This window comes from Fukomys damarensis, unplaced genomic scaffold, assembly GCF_012274545.1.
Source record: "Fukomys damarensis isolate Sample0158 unplaced genomic scaffold, DMR_v1.0_HiC HiC_scaffold_12, whole genome shotgun sequence".
In the NCBI taxonomy this organism is placed as follows: Eukaryota; Metazoa; Chordata; class Mammalia; order Rodentia; family Bathyergidae; genus Fukomys; species Fukomys damarensis.
This window is the reverse complement of record NW_022900924.1, coordinates 23,598,062-23,606,099: the sequence shown is the minus strand read 5'-3', so window position 1 is coordinate 23,606,099 and position 8,038 is coordinate 23,598,062. Positions and strand designations below refer to the sequence as shown.

Sequence of the window (8,038 nt, the reverse complement as noted above, 5' to 3'; positions counted from 1 at the left end):
GAGCACTCACCGATCCTCCTGCCTCAGCCTCCCGAGTGCTGGGATTACAGAGGCATGCGCCACCACGCCCAGCCAAGGTACATTTTAAAAAGCCACAGTTAGCAGGGCAGAGTAGAATAAATCCATATGATTTAATTTTTTTCCTTCTTGCACTAGATGTTCTAAGTGCTTACAATATGCCAAGTATGTTCTAAGGGTTCAAAAAAGAGCTGTGGACATTCAGAAACTGTATTATTCCTCATAGAGCACACTTTTCATAATGAGCAAAAGGAAAAATGATCAGAGATGTGTAGCCTGCACAAAATTATCCGAGGGAAGCAAGAGAATGGTCCTCACACATGAGCAGGTCTTATACCACATGTGTATTTATTATTCTCAGTTGTTCTACAGACAGAATCAAGACAAATGTGTGGCATTACAATGAGGTCAGTTTCAAGTCAATACAATGACACATTATTCATGAAATGGTTTACCTGCAAATATATCAGGCACGTTCAGGGTGGTATGGCCGTAGCTTAGTGGTGTTGCTGCCTGACTCACAAGTGCAAGGTCCTGAGTTCATCCTGTTACCTGCAAATAGCAACGGCTAAGGTGGCAGGAAATTGCTGGTCACTAATAAATTTTCAACGGGTCTTATTAAAAAACCAAAACCACATAAGGCCTCTTCAAAAGATGTAAAAGGTTTATCTCAATGTCTCTCTCACTTTTATTTAAAATAAAAATTAGCTCGTAACAGGCCTCACTTCATCCTAATTTCCTTTGACAGCCATTCCAGGGTAAATGAGACCACTATCTAACCCACTGGTTCTCCTGGCTGCACATGGGAACTGCTAGGTGTTTGTCCCACACCAAGACCTTGGACGGGCTGGGATTTCACAAGATCCCCACATGACTCAAATGCACAGGTAATTTTGAGAATCACCAATCTAAGCCACTACTTTATCTATTAATCTTCATTTTCTATAGCTTCTTGAGAGTAATGAGATCCAGTCACTGGTTACACAAGGGTCCTTTTATGCAACTGGCCAGTGCAGATTTCTGTGGAGTACCAACAGTCATCCAAGGACAGAGGCACTAGGGTAAGTTGTTTGCTCCTGGGGAACTGTTGGCATGTTGATAATTATCTTGGTGTTAGAAATCTGGATAGCCCTCTGTCATTTTAATAAATCATTACTGAATACTATGTGCTTGGCTCTGCACCAGAATCTAAGGATAATGTGAAACTTGGGCCGGGGATTTAGCTTAGTGGTTTTGCCATCTGCCTCATAAGCACAAGGTCCCAAGTTCAGTACCCAGTACTAAAAAAAAAATCAAAACAGATAGCTTACAACAAGGACCAATGGTCCCCACCCTAGAAGGCTTTCTTTAGATATCAGGAATACAAGACAGGGACAAATCTAGGACCCAGCACAGCAAACATCATTCCACACCACGAACTTTAAATTTGCAAACAGGAGATTTTATCTGCAGAGGTAAAATCTGGGAGACAAACACATGGTAATTTATATGAAAATATGAATGTTACAATAAGGCCTGTATTTTCTACCACAAAATTTAATTTATAACCACTCTGTTTTTCCTCTGAGTCAGTGAGAAGACAAAGCTAGAGGAGAAAAGAGGACCACCTTGGACAAAAACTATATGATCATCTCAATAGATGCAGAATAAGCATTTGACAAAATTCAACACCCATTCATGATAAAAAACTGGAATAGATGGTCTTTATTTCAACTTGATAAAGGCTATGAAAAACCAACAGCCAACATCAAAAACTGAAAACCTTCACGCTAAAATCAGGAAGGAAACAAGGATGCCCATTTTACCACTTCTGTTCAATATAGTTCTAGAACCATTAGCCAAAGCAATGAGACAAGAGAAAGAAATAAAAACAATAAAGATAGGAAAGGAAGAAGTTAAACTGTCACTATTTGCTGATGATACGATACTCTACATAGAAGACCCAAAAAATTCTGCCAAAAGACTTCTAGATTTAATTGACAGATTCAGCACAATAGCTGGATACAAGGTCAACAATCAAAAATCAATGGCCTTCTTGTACACAAATAACAAACTGAGAAGAGAAATTAGGGAAACAATTCCTCTCACAATAGCATCCCAAAAAATGAAATATCTAGGAATCAATCTAATGAAGGTAGCAAAAGACCTCTATACAGAAAATTAAAGTACTGTGAAAAAAGGAGATGAAAGAGGATGTCAGAAATGGAAAGACATCCCTTGCTCCTGGTTAGGAAGAACGAACATAGTGAAAATGGCCATACTTCCAAAACTGCTATACAGATTCAACACAATCCCAATGGAAATTCCAACAGTATACTTCACCAAACTAGAGAAAACAATCCAAAAATTCATTTGGAACCAGAAAAGACCTAGAATAGCAAAAGCCATTCTAGGCAACAGAGACATGACAGGGGGTATCACAATCCCCAACTTGAAACTATACTACAAAGCCACTGTGATAAAAACAGTATGGTACTGGCAAAGAAACAGACCAGAGGATCAGTGAAATAGACTGGAAGATACAAAAACAACTCCAGAGGTACTCAGCTACCTCATCTTTGACATAGGAGCCAACAACCCTCAATGGAGGAAAGATAGACTCTGTAATAAACTGTGTTGGAAAAACTAGGTTTTAACCTACCAAAGATTAAAACTAGACCCTTATCTTTCACCTTGCACTAAACTAAAATCCAAGTGGATTAAAGATCTAAATATTAATACAGAAACACTAAATTTGCTGAAAGATAAGTTAGGCAGAACTCCCAAAGACACTTGCATAAGAAAAGACTTTATGAACAAATCCTCAGTAGCATGGGAACTAGCACAAAGAATCAACAACTGGGATCTCATCTTATTAAAAAGCTTCTGCAGTGCAGGAGAAAACACCAACAGAGGTAAAAGAAAATGTACAATGTGGGAAAAAATTTTTACCAGCTTTTCCTCAGACAAATGTCTACTATCTAGAATATATAAAGAAATCAAAAAAAAATCAGATGCCCCAAATATAAAGACCCGATTCAAAAATGGGCATCCGAAATGAACAGACACTGCTCAAACAAGTAAAAGCAGCAAATAAATAAATGAAAAAATGTTCAATATCACTGGTCATTCAAGTGATGCAGATGAAAACAATGTTGAGGACTAGAGATTTAGCTCAGTGGTACCACCACCTGCCTTGCAAACTGCAAGGTCCCACATTCAATCCCTGTTACCACACACACACACACACACACACACACACACACACACACACACACACACACGCTGAGATTCCACCTCACCCCAGAAAGAATGTTTACAGATTCCCAGGACATCTTCAGGCCATTGTTTTGCCTATTATAAAGGCAGAGATGCTTAAAGGATGCTTCAACTACCAGAAAGAAGGCTCTGAAAGTCATCACCTGAGGCACAAGTGGTTACACAGCTGTCTCAAATCAAATAACTTAATATACAGACCTCAAAACTGTCTGCATTCTGAGCCCTGACAACTACTCGACCTGTCCCAGACACTCCAGGGCTTTCTTAAATATGTCTTCTATGAAGCCTTTCCATCATCCCCCCAGTAATTATGGAGCATTTCCCCCATGCCTCAACACTCAGTTTATACTACTACTATTTATTTGTATCTTATGGAATAATGAAAACTGGAACAACCTCATTCTACATCCTTAAAAGAGGTTAGCACAATGCCCTACACTTTACATCCATTCACTCTGGCATCTGTCAGTGCTCCACCAACACCTACCTTACCTTGTCTGCTCCTCACCATCTCTGTCTCACAGACCTAGAGCCTGAGGGCTAGGGCTGGGCTGGGAGGCCTAGCCAAGACTTATTCAGACATCTGGAGGATATGCTTCCTAATAAAAGAGAACAAAGATCTCTCCAAATTCTAAGTTTACCACTATCTGGCATCTGTAAAAGGCAAGGAGTGAACAGTAAAAAATACTCAGCATCCATAAATAAAGTTAAAACTGTGGAGCCAGCAGAAATGGCCAAGATATATTTAATAACACAAAAAGCAAGAACCATGCACCTAACAAAACAGCAAAGACACAGGATTTGTGAGATTCATATAAATTTTACAACAAAACAAAAAACTATTGAATTCTAGTTAGTAATACACATGTATTCTTCAGCTGCGAATGTAGTTCAGTCGGACAGTGTTTGTCTAGCATGTTTGACACCCAGCACTGCAAAACAGAAAAGAAAGGTATATTCTCAAGATTTTGGGAACAGTATAACAAGGTCTGCATTTTACATTGAAATGTAAATAATACAGTAGTAGGGTCTAGACTGGGGTTTATAAGTATTCACTGTAAAATTCCTTCAAAATAGCTGTATGTTCAATTTTCATAATGAAATGTTGGAAAGAAAACATGAAGACCAAGCAGCAGAGAAGTACTGTACAGAAAGAAGCAAAAATGATGCTCTTGGGTGTTCATTCCAAGACAGAGATACATACACAGTGAAAAAGCAGCCAATAACACACACACACACACATTGACACACAGCTGGAAGCCTCAAGAGCCCTGGCTCTTGTGAGACATGCTAGGAAGTGCACTGCAGGTCAAAGAGCATTCTAGAAAGAACAGAATGGTGACAGTATGAAAATTTTTTCCCTTAAAACAATGCTTTAAAAACCTAAAATGTAGGCCGGGGATTTAGCTCAGTGGTTCTGCCACCTGCTTCACAAGCATAAGGTCCCAAGTTTGAACCCCAGCAACAAAAAAAACCCTAAAATGTTACTTAAATTATACATCATTATAATGCTTTGGTGCTTGAATTACTAAATGAAAATCAAAGAAATCAAGATGGGTATTGTGGTGCACACCTTCAATTTGAGCACGCTGGGAGGCTGAGCCAGGAGGATCACAAGTTCCATCCCAGTCTAGGCAATTTGGTGACTTAGTGGGACCCTGTCCTCAATATGAAAAATAAAAAGGGGTCGGGATTTAGCTCACTGCCTCACAAGCACAAGCACCTGAGTTGATCCCCAGTACCAAAAAATAAAAATAAAAAAGGCTGGGGGAGCTCAGTTTGAAGGCCAATAGATTCAATCCCCAATTCTACCAAAAAAAGAAATCTATCATTTCTATTTCTCCTAACACACTGTTTTTCTAGTCAAACTGTAAAAAAAAGAAAAGAGCCACTTCCATAACAATTTTACAACGCATGAAGATATAAGGTGCATTGAAGTTCTTTAAAAAATTGTTAAACTTTCTTGATAATTTAAAACAAAACTTCATTCTTATTTATTTATCCTTTATTCTTATTTCAGATCTTCTAGAAAGGCTTTTAAGTGCTTTCATAAAATTCACACATATTAGGCTGGGGATGTAGCTCAGTGGCACAGCGCTGCCTGGCAAGCACAAGGTCCTGAGTTCTATCCCCAGAACAACCAAAAAAAAAAAAAAAAAAAAAAAAAAAAAATTCACACACATTTGCTAAGCATGGTGGTATACAACTATAAGGTCAACTTCCAGGAGGGCTGAGGCAAAAGGATCAATTGGGTTCAAGGCCAGACTGAACTACATTCAGAGACCCTGGGTCAAAAAAGCAAAAACTAGCCAGGTGTGGTGGCACACACCTATAATCCCAGTACTCAGAAGGCTGAGGCAGGAGAATTGCCATGAATTCAAGGCAGGCCTGGGCTACATAGTGAGTTCAAAGCCAGCAGAACTGTTTCAAAAAAAAAACAAAAACCAAAAAACTAAATACAGTCAAGTTCACACAAATTTCTAGGTAAAATTAGTATTTGTTACTTTCTTCCTATTGTGAATAAACAATTGTTTTTATAAAGGTATGTGCTAACTTGTCCTTGAGGACAGTAAAGCAATCCATTAACATCCATTTTCTTATTCAGTTACTTCACTTAAAAACTTGATAGTTGTTAAATTTCTCATACATGTTGGTGGCTTAATTATCTTAATAAAGATAGTTTTATAATCTCTTTTCCAGAAGGTCTCACATCTAAATATTGTCCTAAGCAGAACTTTGAGGCAATGATTACATACAGTACTAACAAGAAGACATCCTGCTTTAATTTTTGAGTTGCATTGTGACTCCCTGCCCTTGTAACTGGCAAATGAAAAGCTTAAGAAATAGGCACTAAGAGAAAGAACAAAAGAACAAATGAAGGATGTTTTTTGAAGAGGCAGGAATAAGAGCCACCTCACTGTTCAGGAGGCTCTGCAAAATGGAGCAACAATTGTGAAACAGAAGAGGAGCAGTTCTGTCATAAAAATAGCTCAGTGTTAAGGTGGTTTAAAGTGGTCAGGAAGGGCCAGGGATTTAGCTCAGTGGTTCTGCCACCTGCCTCACAAGTGCAAGAACCCGAGTTCGATCCCCCGTACCAAAAAATAAATAAATAAATGTTTAAAAATAAAATAAAGTGGTTAGGAAGTGGTATAGTTCTCAGGTTACCAGCTGCAGTGAACATCTGTAATACTTACTGTTGGTATTGTGTGATATATCCCCTCCCTCCTTCTCTCTTTCTCTTCCCTTTCTGCTATTAATGTATAGCTAGATTTGAGATTCTTCACCTCCATACACTTTCAGTGGGATCCATGCATGCATTACTGATATTTTTATCTTTTTTTTTTTTTTTTTTTTTTTTTTTTTTTTTTGTACTGGGGATCGAACTCGGGAATTAACTTTATCTTTGAAACACTAGATGTTAGATGAGATAGTAATCGTTGAGATTAGTTTAACGAATCTAGTGTCAAAACATAAAAAGCTGACAAGCTGTCCCTAAAAATAATTCAGTTAATCAATTTTTTTTTTGGTACCAGGTATGGAACTCGGGTCCTTGAACTTGTGAGGCAGGCGCCAGAACCACTGAGCCAAATCCCCGGCCCTATTTGATTTATTTTATAAAAAGCTTACGACGAGGGCTGGGGATTTAGCTCAGTGGCACAGCGTCTGCCTGGCAAGCAGGAGGTCCTGAGTTGGATCCCCAGGTAAAAAAAAAAAAAAAAGATGAGGAAACTAGAAACTACAGGCACAGACTTCCTTAACTGAAAGTACTGACGAGAAAAGCAATTTCTTTGAGTGGGGAGGGTGGTACCGGGGGTCAAATTTAAGACCTTGTGCTTTTGAGGCCAGCGTGGTGCCCGCCCCCAGCCCAGAAGGGCAATTTTGAGGAGACTCGTGTAAATACAAAAAAAAAAGAGGAAAAAGGCCTTTAAAATACTTTTTAAAGATTAGGGCAAGAAATAAAAACTTATCCTTTCCATTTCTGCCATCAAACTTATTAAAGTAGAACTACTGGGCCCGGGATTTAGCTAAGTGGCACAGCCCCTGCCTTGCAAGCTTAAGGTCCTGAGTTAAACCCCTGGTACCAAAAGAAATGGAACTATTAACTGAATGTTGTACATAACTACAAACATAATTTACTGATGTATTTTCTTTTACTTTTTTTGTTTGGCATGCTGGAATTAAATCTAAAATCTTTGCACTGAGCTACATCTCCAGCGCTTATTTTGAGATGAGGTCTAAGTCGTTAAATTGCCAGATTGCTCTCTAATTTGCGATTCTCCTGCCTCAGCCTGCCACAGCGCTGGAATTCCAGCCGTGCTCCACCATGCTAGGCCAACAGTGTGCATTTTTTTTAAATCACGTTGGGGGCCGGTGATTTAGCTCAGTGGTGCTGCCGCCTGTCTCAGAAACCCAAGGTCCTGAGTTCGATACCCGGTACCAAAAAATGAAAAAAAGAAAAATAGTCCCACTGCTAACAAAGAGATCATCCTTTCAGCTGACGCCAGGGAGGCCTTGCAGAAACTTCAAGATCAGCTCGCGGAGGTACTTGAGCCCGAAAGGGAGGCGGCACCTCACCACTCGCTCAGTCCGCACCGGCGGCCCCGGGAGAGCTCGCGGACAGCCGCTGAGACCCGAAAAGTGCCCGCGGACAGCAAGCCCACACCGGCGCGTACCTGCAGCAGGCTCCAAGGGATCCGGCGGACGGCCCGGAACGGAGGCAGCAGCCGCGGCAAGGCCGGCTAGAAACAGGATGCAGCCGAGG

The 8,038-nt window shown here is 39.9% G+C and overlaps 1 protein-coding gene across 6 annotated transcripts in view; it reads right to left on the bottom strand.

The window, feature by feature from the left end:
* Positions 1–8,038, bottom strand: part of Znf10 (zinc finger protein 10) — an 83,446-nt gene that overhangs the window by 39,786 nt on the left and 35,622 nt on the right. For 2 of the 6 annotated variants that reach the window (XM_033762506.1, XM_010604215.3), the window contains exon 1: positions 474–1,509. The exons of 2 other annotated variants lie outside the window; for them this stretch is intronic. The gene's annotated coding sequence lies outside the window, so the exon portion shown is untranslated. Of the gene's footprint in view, positions 1–473; positions 1,510–7,949; positions 8,033–8,038 lie in introns of those variants that run through there. 2 more of the 6 variants (XM_019204537.2, XM_010604218.3) reach the window with 2 other exon arrangements.